Source organism: Bidens hawaiensis, unplaced genomic scaffold (assembly GCF_021521415.1).
Source record: "Bidens hawaiensis isolate Kalapana, Puna unplaced genomic scaffold, B.hawaiensis_p1.1 tig00025061_1, whole genome shotgun sequence".
Classification (NCBI taxonomy): Eukaryota; Viridiplantae; Streptophyta; class Magnoliopsida; order Asterales; family Asteraceae; genus Bidens; species Bidens hawaiensis.
The window spans coordinates 144,253-155,000 of NW_027493988.1; positions in this window are offsets into that span (position 1 = coordinate 144,253).

A 10,748-nucleotide genomic window follows, 5' to 3' on the forward strand; every position below is an offset into this window, starting at 1 on the left:
CTTGTCATTGGTAATTAAAAGTAATGTACTTGATATCATACTTTACTAGGTCCAATTGTCCGGCTTTTACTACGGAAGATAGAAAAAAATATGGTCTAAAAAATAAAATATTATTACATGAAGTGAAGAAGATACGATGGGCCATTAAACGTAGTGTGATTTGGAATTGTTATAATAGACTTTGAATCCTGATTTCTGCTCCCCTTCAAGATGCACTTCGTAGTATCCTGGTTGAGTCAAAGCTACTTTGTAACTAGGTCATCAAATGATATATGTAAGAAAAGTTAACTGTAAAGTAACATAATTTTTATGTCCAGCGCAAAACATTTTTTTTTACCTCTATATATACTAGTCTCCTGTCGCATTGCGCTGGGGACAAACAACTAGTTTATTTCTAAAACCTTAGAAATTCTTACGTATTTATAACTACAATTTTTAGTAGCTTTTTAAATTGTTTTTCTGGTTTTTTCATATTTCGCTAATGATTTTCTTTTAATCTTTTATGCGTTTTTTTACAAGTTCTCTTTTAAAAAAAAAACATTTTATTTACATTTTTTAATCAAATGTCAGCCTTTACCACCGTAAATTAAAGAGAGAAAACATATACTTCCAATGTAGTCTTTAATTGACTACATCTAACCTCTCATGATCGGTTTTCTTTTTAATTAAGTTTGTGTTAGTGGGCTTCAAACAATTTTTTTCTTAGTGAACGAATTGTCTGTTAGTAAGAAATGTTGGAAGACAACATTTTTGGTGTTAGGACTATGTTTAAATGAATGTGAAATAGTAATGGTGATCTCAGACCCCCAAACTTTTGACGTCAAACAATCTTGTTTTTTTTTAACACAAAGAAATAAAGAACCATGACAATTTCCGGAAATATTAGACCTACTAATTGGACCAAAATAGTGGGAAAGTTAAGCACATAAGTTGGCGATATTCCATGCATCCAGGAACTATAAAGATCTATCAACTTTTTAAGAAAGACTACTTGTGGTCAGGGCCGACCCGTGGGGCAATGAAATGAAGATAGAGCTTTAAGCTCACACTTAATTAAGATTTTCAAATTAAAAATAAAAATACATATAGATATTTATTTAATCGGCGGATTAAAAACAAAAGTAATTATTAATCTAGTGGTAAACCTATGTGTTGCTTAGTGGAAGGTTTAACACTTTTTTAACACAATGTTTAGTAAGGGCCACCAAATCTCATCTTGATTTAGGCCCCCAACATCATGGAGCCGGCCTTGCTTGTGGCAAGGTATGAATTACGTTGACTCAATATGTGGGAAGTGTCTACTTGCCTAGAAGTGAAGGCTGAGCTTGTGAAACTGATGATAAAATCTAGCCATGCCTTTGGATACACCAAAATAAAAATGGGAATATATCACCATGAATTCGTAACTAAGGTACTATGTATAGCTAAAGGTTTTGACACCACTGAATAATTTTGAACTGTCTAACGAACAATATTTAATTTATATAAATTCGTAACATTTTCACTTCTGAAAGGTTAGCAAATACTTCATCAAAGAAGTTGTAACTCATGATGAAGTAGCATTGTCAATTTTTTCTGACCGGGATACACAATTTATTTCGAGGGTCTGGGATAGGTTTCATGAGGCAAGGGTTTGAAGTTAAACATTAGCACAACGTATCATCCTCATATTGATGGAAAATTCGAAATGATTATCCAAAATTTTGGGGATAGCTTCGTGTGTGTGCGTAATCGACTTCAGTAGTAGTTGGGGTAACCCTATGACCTTGTAAGAGTTCTCTTACAATAACAATTTCCATGCAACCATTGGAAGGCCACGGTGCACTTTAGAAAGATGTTGAACTTTTGTTCGTTTAACAAAAAGAATTGGGAAGTTTGGAAGTGTATAATGTTGGAAAAACCCATATAATACGGCCTCATTACCTTTTAAATAATGATGATTAGTCAAATAACTTAACTGGGCCCATAAGATATATGGGCTATTTGATGGACATACCCATATATACATTAGGGTTTACCATAGATGTCATATAACAATTAATAGAATTAAAACACGCACCAATAACGTTTTCTCTAAGATCTCAATCAATCGTTGACATAATAATGGAACCAAATTAGGAATCATCAAGCCATCATCTTCTTTTCATGATAAAAGAACGATCAAAGATTTCTGTATTTCACTCTCAATTAAAACGATTACACCAAGATCCCTTTTATAAGGATACAAACTAGAAATAAAAGGAAACAATAATCACCCCTAAAACCACAACTGGTTTCGTTAATTATGGGAAGATAATATTTGACATATTTCAACACTTCCCCTCAAGTTGTGTAGTGGGATCTCCAATACTCGACTTGCACAAAATTGAATTGAAAACCTTCTCGGGAACGGCCTCGTTCAGGATATCAGCAAGTTGATCCTCAGATCTTATATAGGGAAGCTTCACAGTCCCGTCTTCAATTTTCTCTTTTATGAAATGTCGATCTACCTCTATATGTTTTGTTATGTCGTGTTGAACCAGATTCTCTGAAATGCATATGGCAGTCGTATTATCACAGAACAGCCGAGTTGGAAGTTTTATAGGAAAACCAATTTCCTTCAGCAATTTCTTTAGCCATAAACTCTCTGTAATCCCTTTAACAATTCCTCTGAATTCTGATTCTGCACTGGACAATGTGACCACCTTTTGTTTCTTACTCCTCCAAGTGACTAGGTTGTCTCCTAGCAAGGTAAAAAATCCAGAGGTTAACCTCATTCCATTCAGGTTACTCGCCCAATCTGCATCAGTAAACACCTCCACATTTAGATGTCCACCCTTTTTAAAAACAATGCCCCTACTAGGAGTGCCTTTAAGATATTGGATTATCCTCATGACTGCTTCCATATGCTCCTTTTGTGGTTGATGCATAAATTGACTAACCACTCCAACCACATAGGCAATATCAGGTCTGGTATGGGCTAAATAAATTAATTTCCCTACTAACCTCTGGTACATTTCTTTGTTCGCTGGCTTGTCTCCGTCATTAATCTTGAGATTATGGTTGACTATCATAGGAGTATCAACAGGCTTGCAATCAACCATTTCAGTCTCAACCAGCAAATCTACAATGTATTTCTTTTGAGATATAAAGTTTCTTTCTTTTGATAGAAGAACTTCAATCCCTAAGAAATATTTCAGCCCTCCAAGATCTTTCATTTCAATATCTTTAAAAAGATTTTCCCGTAACTGAGCTATTTCTTCTGTATCACTTCCTGTAATAATCATGTCATGGACATAAATGATCAAACACATGACTAATCATCCCTTCTTTTGAAAAATAGAGTATGGTCAGCATTGCTTTGTTTATACCCATATTTCTTCATAGCTATTGTAAACTTTCCAAACCATGCCCGTGGAGACTATTTTAAGCCATACAATGCTTTCTTAAGCCTACACACTTCACTCTTATAGAATTCTTTCGAGAAACCAGGTGGAGCCTCCATATATACTTCTTCTTTTAAATCTCCATGGAGAAATGCATTTTTCACATCAAACTGATGAAGATGCTAATCTTTATTTGTAGCTATATATAATAACACCCCGATGGTATCAATTTTCGCTACAGTATAAAATGTTTCTGAGTAGTCGATACCACATGTTTGTGTATATCCTTTCGCTATGAGTCTTGCTTTGTATCGTGCAACTGTTCCATCAACTTTATATTTGATGGTAAACACCCACCTACACGCAACCGGTTTCTTGCCTTTTGGTAACACACATTTTTCCTATGTGTTGTTTTCTTCGAGGGCTTTCATCTCTGTACTAATAGCCTCTCGTCATTCACGTTTCTCGCTTGCTTCTTGAGCAGTTCTGGGAATATTTTCTGAAAGGAGAGTGAAAAAGAAGGCTTTTGCGACTTCACCCACTCTCCCCCTATCTCCATCAATTGGATACTTAGATTCACATTTCTTGTGTTCTGGGGAGAATCGGTTTGGTGGGACTCCTCTATTTTTCCTTGGAGGTAATACACGAACTTCTGATTCTTTTGGCTCTGGTTCTTCAAATTATTCTGGTTCTTGAAATGAATTAGTAGCATGTAAAGTGGTACTATCAGATTCAATTACCTCTTGTTGGACATCTTCTGAGGTCGATTCACCGGTCAAATGGACTAGTTCGTCAACCTCTCCTATGATGGTTGGGGAAGACTCGGTGGCTCCATCTACCTGCTCTTGTGGAATAGCCTCAGGACAACTCAACCAATCTAGAGATTCACTTACTCTCTCCCCCTGAATTCTAGGTTGGTTATCGAAGTAGAACTGACTCTAAGAAGTCACAATCCATGGTGACATGAATGCGACGAGAGACCGGATTATAAAACCGATATCCCATCTGATGTGGACCATATCCAACAAAAACTCATTTTTCTGCACATGGGCCCAACTTGTCTCTATGAGATTTTGGAATGTGAATGAATATTAAACAACCAAAAAATACGTGGTAGTAAGGTTAAGACAGATGGGATGGTCACTTTGCTTTCTAGGATCTTTAAAGGAGTTTGATGTCCTAGAATATGAGTAGGAAGACGGTTAAGGAGGTAAACATATGCGGCAACGGCTTCAGACCAAAAAGATTTAGGAACTAGGGATTCAATCATCATTGCCCGAGTTTTTCTAGAAAAATTCTGTTTTTTTCTTTCCACAACACCATTTTGTTGAGGTGTGTTAGAACATGAAGTTTGATGAATGAGACCATTTTCTTGGATAAAGTTTTGCATGGGTTGATTTACAAATTCTCCACCATTGTCGGAGAGAAGAATCTGAATGTTTTTATTGAATTGAGTTTGATCATTTTATAAAACATAAAGAATTTCTCTGGCACTTATGATTTATGTTTCATAAAATACACCCATGTCATACGGCAAAAATCATCAACAAATAATACGAAATATTTAAATTTTATTTTGGTTGGAATTCGGGGCAAGACCCCAAACATCGGAGTGAACTAATGAGAACGCAAAATCAACTCTCGTATTACTTTGATTGAAAGACACTCTATGGTTTTTAGCAAGAACACAAGTTTCACACTTCATACTAGTAGAGTTATTCAAAAAAAGAATCGAAAATAACATCTTAAGATAACCAAACAAAGGATAACCTAGACGAAAGTGCCATAACCAAAGTTTTCCGTCAGCCGTTCCATGAGCAAGCATGGCATGTCCCTGGTGAGTCACCTCATCAACATAGTAAAGACCTCCTCGCTCAGTACCACGCCCAATTATCTCCCTCGTAAGAATGTCCTGTAACATGCAAAAATTTGGATACATTAAAACCACACAATTTAGTTCCTTCGTAACTTGACTAATGGACAAAAGCTTTGAGGATAAAGATGGAATATAAAGACAATTTTTCAGCTTCATGTTACTTGAGAATTAAATGGCACCTCCACCTATAACCTCGACATGTTCTCCACTCGCAGTTTCAATATATGTTTTTGATGATGATCCCAAGTGTAAAAAATCATTCGGATCATACGTCATTGTATCAGTGGCTCCACAATCAACAATCCAGTCTGTTGTTTTTCTAAGACTGGGAGCAGGAGATCGAGCTTTATAACCTTTGGGTATGGTGGTCACATTTTTCTCAATATCAAAGCAACAAGGTTTAAAATATTTAGTGTTAATAATATAAGGGCTTGGAGTGTAACTTCCAATCCATTTACTTGTTTCTTTGACATATTCCATTCCTATCATCGCTCCTCTAAATCCAGCAGAAGAGACTGTTGGTTTTTCATCGACAACCGATGATGACGTCAGCGTGTCGCAGGCGTTTTGCCCTCCGACGGCAGTAGCCCCTTTGCCTCGCTATCCTGGTTCATCCCACCAATCCGGATAACCCACCAATCTAAATCACGTTTCTTTGGTTTGCTTCTTCATGTTGCAATTGGTACAAATAAATTTTGACTTGTCCTCCTTCTCCCTCTTTGGTGGTTCTGATCGGAGTTTGCTTCTTCCGGTTGGCTCGCGAGCAACCAGCCCTAACCCAATTTCAGACGACTCGGAAGTGGTTGTTGTCTGCAAAATGTTAAGTCTTGTAATTTCCTTTCATATAGCAGCGTACGCGGTTTCTACAGAAGGAAGAGGGTCTCGCTTCAATATATCTCTCTTGATGTGTTCAAGCTTGTCTTCTATGGCCATCAATAATTGGTACAATCTCTGTTCTTGAACTTTCTTGTTATATATCTGTTTATCTCTGGGGTCCTTCATTGGTTTGGATCCCTTCTGTCAATTGCCATCCAGATGTTCTGTAATTTGTTCCAACATTCTTCCAACGTATCCTTCCCTTGCCTCAATGAATTGGCCTTCTTATGAAGGTCTACGATCTGTAGAGAATCAGTTCCTGACCCGTATGTTATCGCTAGCCCATACCAAAGGGCTTTAGCAGTGGGGTATTGTGACAAATTGTTAACAAGATTTGATTCAATATTTTGAATCAACCATCTGAATACACATTGATCGCTTTGCTCCCAACGTGCATAGCTTTGATCTGTTTTTGATGGAGGTGACGGTTCTCCGGTAAGGTGAGAACCTCTTCCCCTCCCACCAATCCCTTTCTTCATGAGAGTAACCCATAAAGAAGAATTGTCTCCACTCAACTTTATCCCGATGGATAAGTTTTCACAATTCAATGTTATAGGTTGTGTTCCAAGGCCACTAAGGCCGTTTCTTAACAAGGCTGCAATCTGCATCGTTAGGTCATCCGATATGACAACACTATTGTTTGTGTTGTCATCACCCATTTTTTCGATTGATGATCAAGTGTATCGGAATTTTAAGCACTCAATTAATCTCCCTGAATCATGAATCATGGATCTGATACCATGTTTCATGATAAAAGAACGATCAAAGATTTCTGTATTTCACTCTCAATTAAAACGATTACACCAAGATCCCTTTTATAAGGATACAAACTAGAAATAAAAGGAAACAATAATCACCACTAAAACTACAACTGATTTCGTTAATTATGGGAAGATAATATTTGACATATTTCAACAATCTTCCTTCTCTAACGCCCTGTTCTTGAGTTTTTTTAAAGGAGGGAAAGAAAAGAAAAACTAAGGATAGTTAAAAAATGGGTGTTCTTGAGTTTTTTTTAGGATGGAAAGGAAAGGAGTAGGAGGAGTTAGGAGGGATTAAGTTGATGTTTTTTCCCAATATATTATACTCTCAAAAACGGGATGATTACTAAGGATAAAAAACCAAATTAAAATATTACCCACTAAGAACATAGTTAAGAACATCCAACTTAAGGGTAAAACTGTAAAAGTGTTATTTTCCTTTTCTTTCCATCCAACTTAAGAACATAGTTATACTTTCCTTTCCTTTAATTTCCTTCAAACTTAAGAATACACCTAATTATAAAACATTTCCTTCCCTTCCCTTTCTTATCCTTCCCTCTCCTTTCTATTTCTTTCCTTGGTTAAAAAACTCAAGAACAAAGCGTAAGGTCTTGTTTCATAGAAGTAAGTTCTATTATTATGATGTCTAACTAATTTCTTATTTATGATTGAATGAACATATTAGGGTTCATGTTTTACTTATGTCTTATATAATTAACATGTGATATCAGAGCGTATGTTGATTAGATTGATTTAATGATAATTCGTTTTCTTGTCCATGAATAAATCGGTTTATCATAAAATTTTACGGATTTTGGTTTTGCCGCTTTGATGACTATGAAATAATGAATCGTCTAAAAAGTTAGTCCTAAAACATTGATTGAATCACATAAACTTCATGAATATATGTATCCAATAATTATTCGTTTATGGATTTTATAAAGTTTTTCTTGGAACTTGTAAATTGGCTACAGTGTATTGAGTTTTTTTTTACCAAAACGTAAGAGTATGGAAAAACTATTTACCAAATTAGGTGAAATAAAAAATATTTATCAAATTACGTTATTTTAATTGTTTCTAGTATTTTTTTAATATCTTTTTTGTGGTCCCACAATCACACATAATCATCTTCCCTAAAACCCCACCCCTCCCTTACTAGAGTGGAGGTCGCCGGATTTCCGGTTAGACTTCAATCTATTTCGCCGTCGCCGTCGCCGGCCATGGCCATCATTTTTATCTATCTTCCTCCCTCTCGTCGATTTTCTGGTCAGATTGTAAACATATCTGCACTTTTCTGGCGCTCTCTACAAATCCATAGCACCCCTCACCGATCTCCGACAGTTTAGGTTGGCCTCTAAAACAAAAGTTTCGCCATCTGAACTATGAAACCTCTTCTCCGCCATCGATTTTTCCGATGTGATCGGAATTAAAACTACCTTCACTGTCTCGCCACCATCGATTTTCTGGTGGTCTGAATCATTATCGCCGCCAAGCACACACCAGGTACCGCTGGCAATAAAAACGATTCTTGCTGACTTTCCGTTTAACCCAACCACCGCGGGCCCGCTAGTGTTTTTACATCAACCCAAACTTTGCATCTTGCTTCAAATAATTCTTCATGAATGTTCAAACAATAGCTTGGAAGATGTGTGGTGATGAAGTGGTTAATGATGAGAGAATGTTGTTTTGTTTATTTATAATTTATTAAACTAAATAAGTCTTTATGTTGATAAATACTTTTAAAAAACCCTATTTTAGAAAATAAATTTTCCCCACACCTTAGTTTGGTAATAAACTAGTTTTTTGACTTTGATTTCTTGAAATCAATTTTCTGTCCACATGAACATAATTAGTATTGATGGGGAATAAGTAATTGTTGTTTTCGCATAAGTCAATTTGTCAGTTTGATTCTGTAAATGAATAACGAAACTAACCATGTTGTAGACGAAAACTTAGTATCCTTCTAACTTATACCTCACGAAACAAAACTTTACTTTTAGTTTATTTTTTATGCAACATTTATTAGTTCAATATACAGTATATCTTTTTTTTTCTTTTTTTAGCACCCAGCTCATGGTAGAAGAAATTGATTATTAAGTTTCGTGTGAATAATTTAAGTTTCGATTGAGCTCAGTTCGCCTATACGTACTTTCGTTTTATTATGACTTTGGGGTGTCGTTATTTTCGCATGTCATTATTTAAAACTCTCGCCTTAAACGGAATTTATTTATCTGTTGGTGAAACTTAGTAACTTTCGCTGAATATTTAAATGGCCTAGTTTTGCTTAAATAAACAAAACTTTGTGGCTTAACTTTCAATCGAGTGAACTTTCGTGTCTCAAGATTATGAATAGCCAAATCTTTGACTCGCGAATTATCTGATTCTCGTATGCCACAAGCTTTCGGTAAACAATCTTAAAATGGCAATTATTTTGAATATTATTATTTTGAACGTAAACTTCTTTATGTTTAAAATCATAACTTTTGCATAATTTTCGCGTAAGTTAGAATTTTAATGGTAGCTTTAATGAATGATTAAGTGATTGAATCAACGAGATTTCATTTGATTTGAAATTGAAGTTTAATGAAACCATTTAATGCAATTATGTGTATTGTCAAATACCCAATGGTTAATTGTTTGATGGTACACATACTGAACTATCGACCTAATTATCATAGACATTTCATTTATGCCAAAAGGTGATGTGTTATGTTTATGAGCCCTTACTTCATTTACGTTCGTTAATTATATTTGAACTTTGGGCGTAGCCAACTCGAAGCCAAAGTTCAAGTAGAACCTTACTCTTTATGTATGTTCAAAAAATTTGAATTTTGGTCATAGCCAACGCGAAGCCAAAGTTCAAATAGAACGTTAAGTCCGTCTTTTATGTTGGTGTCATAATTGACTTTATCTTCAATATATTTATTTTGTTCGCCTTGTTGATTACCCCTACTTTATCTTAACTAAACTCTTATATCTATATAAATCTAGTATCCACTTTAAGTCCTAGCCTTATAATCGAACTTTACCATTTAGACAAACACAATTAAAATCACTCTTGGAATGATGGATCTTGATTATGTGTGAAGAAATGACGCCCCCGTAGCTCTTACTGCTTGAAGAACCACATATTAGAATGTAGAGCATAATAAACGGGACTAGTCGAACATAACGTCTTTTATAAAGATCAATAATTCCATCTCCAGTGCCATAAAGGGAGCTACCAAATTCATAGAATGATGAAGTTTATTTGGATTTAATTGTGGTGCAACTTAAGGGATCTTCTAATTCGCATGAGAGGAAGGGGAAAGTCAAAGAGAAAAGTTGTATGGTTCATAAATGTAAATTAAGTACTATTCCCAACTCTAATGTATGTAAGGGATAATCACATGACAATTGTGCATTAATAAAGGATACATGCGATTAGATTGTTCACAACTTGAGGGGCTAGCTATGAGGATAAAGTTAAAATACAAAGGGAGACAAAAATGGGAAGTGTGAGAAGGATTTGTGACCACACAAAAAACCCATTGAAAATAAATTCAAAAAAATAATAAAAAAATCATAACTCAAAATAAAAAAAAAAAACGAAAAAAATTAAAAAACTAAAATGTTTCTGCCATCATTCCCGTTCAAAAAAAAAGATAAAAAATATTGATGAAAAGTCACAATGGTGAGATCAAAGACACAATGACGAAAATGAACAAAATACACAATTATAACTAAAAAAGACACAATAGATCGCATAATATAACACAATGTCAAGAAAATATAACACAATGTTGAGTAATATAAAACAATATAAAGAAAAAAAGACACAATGTCAAGGAAAAAAGACACAATCAATGACGAAAATAAACACAAAACACA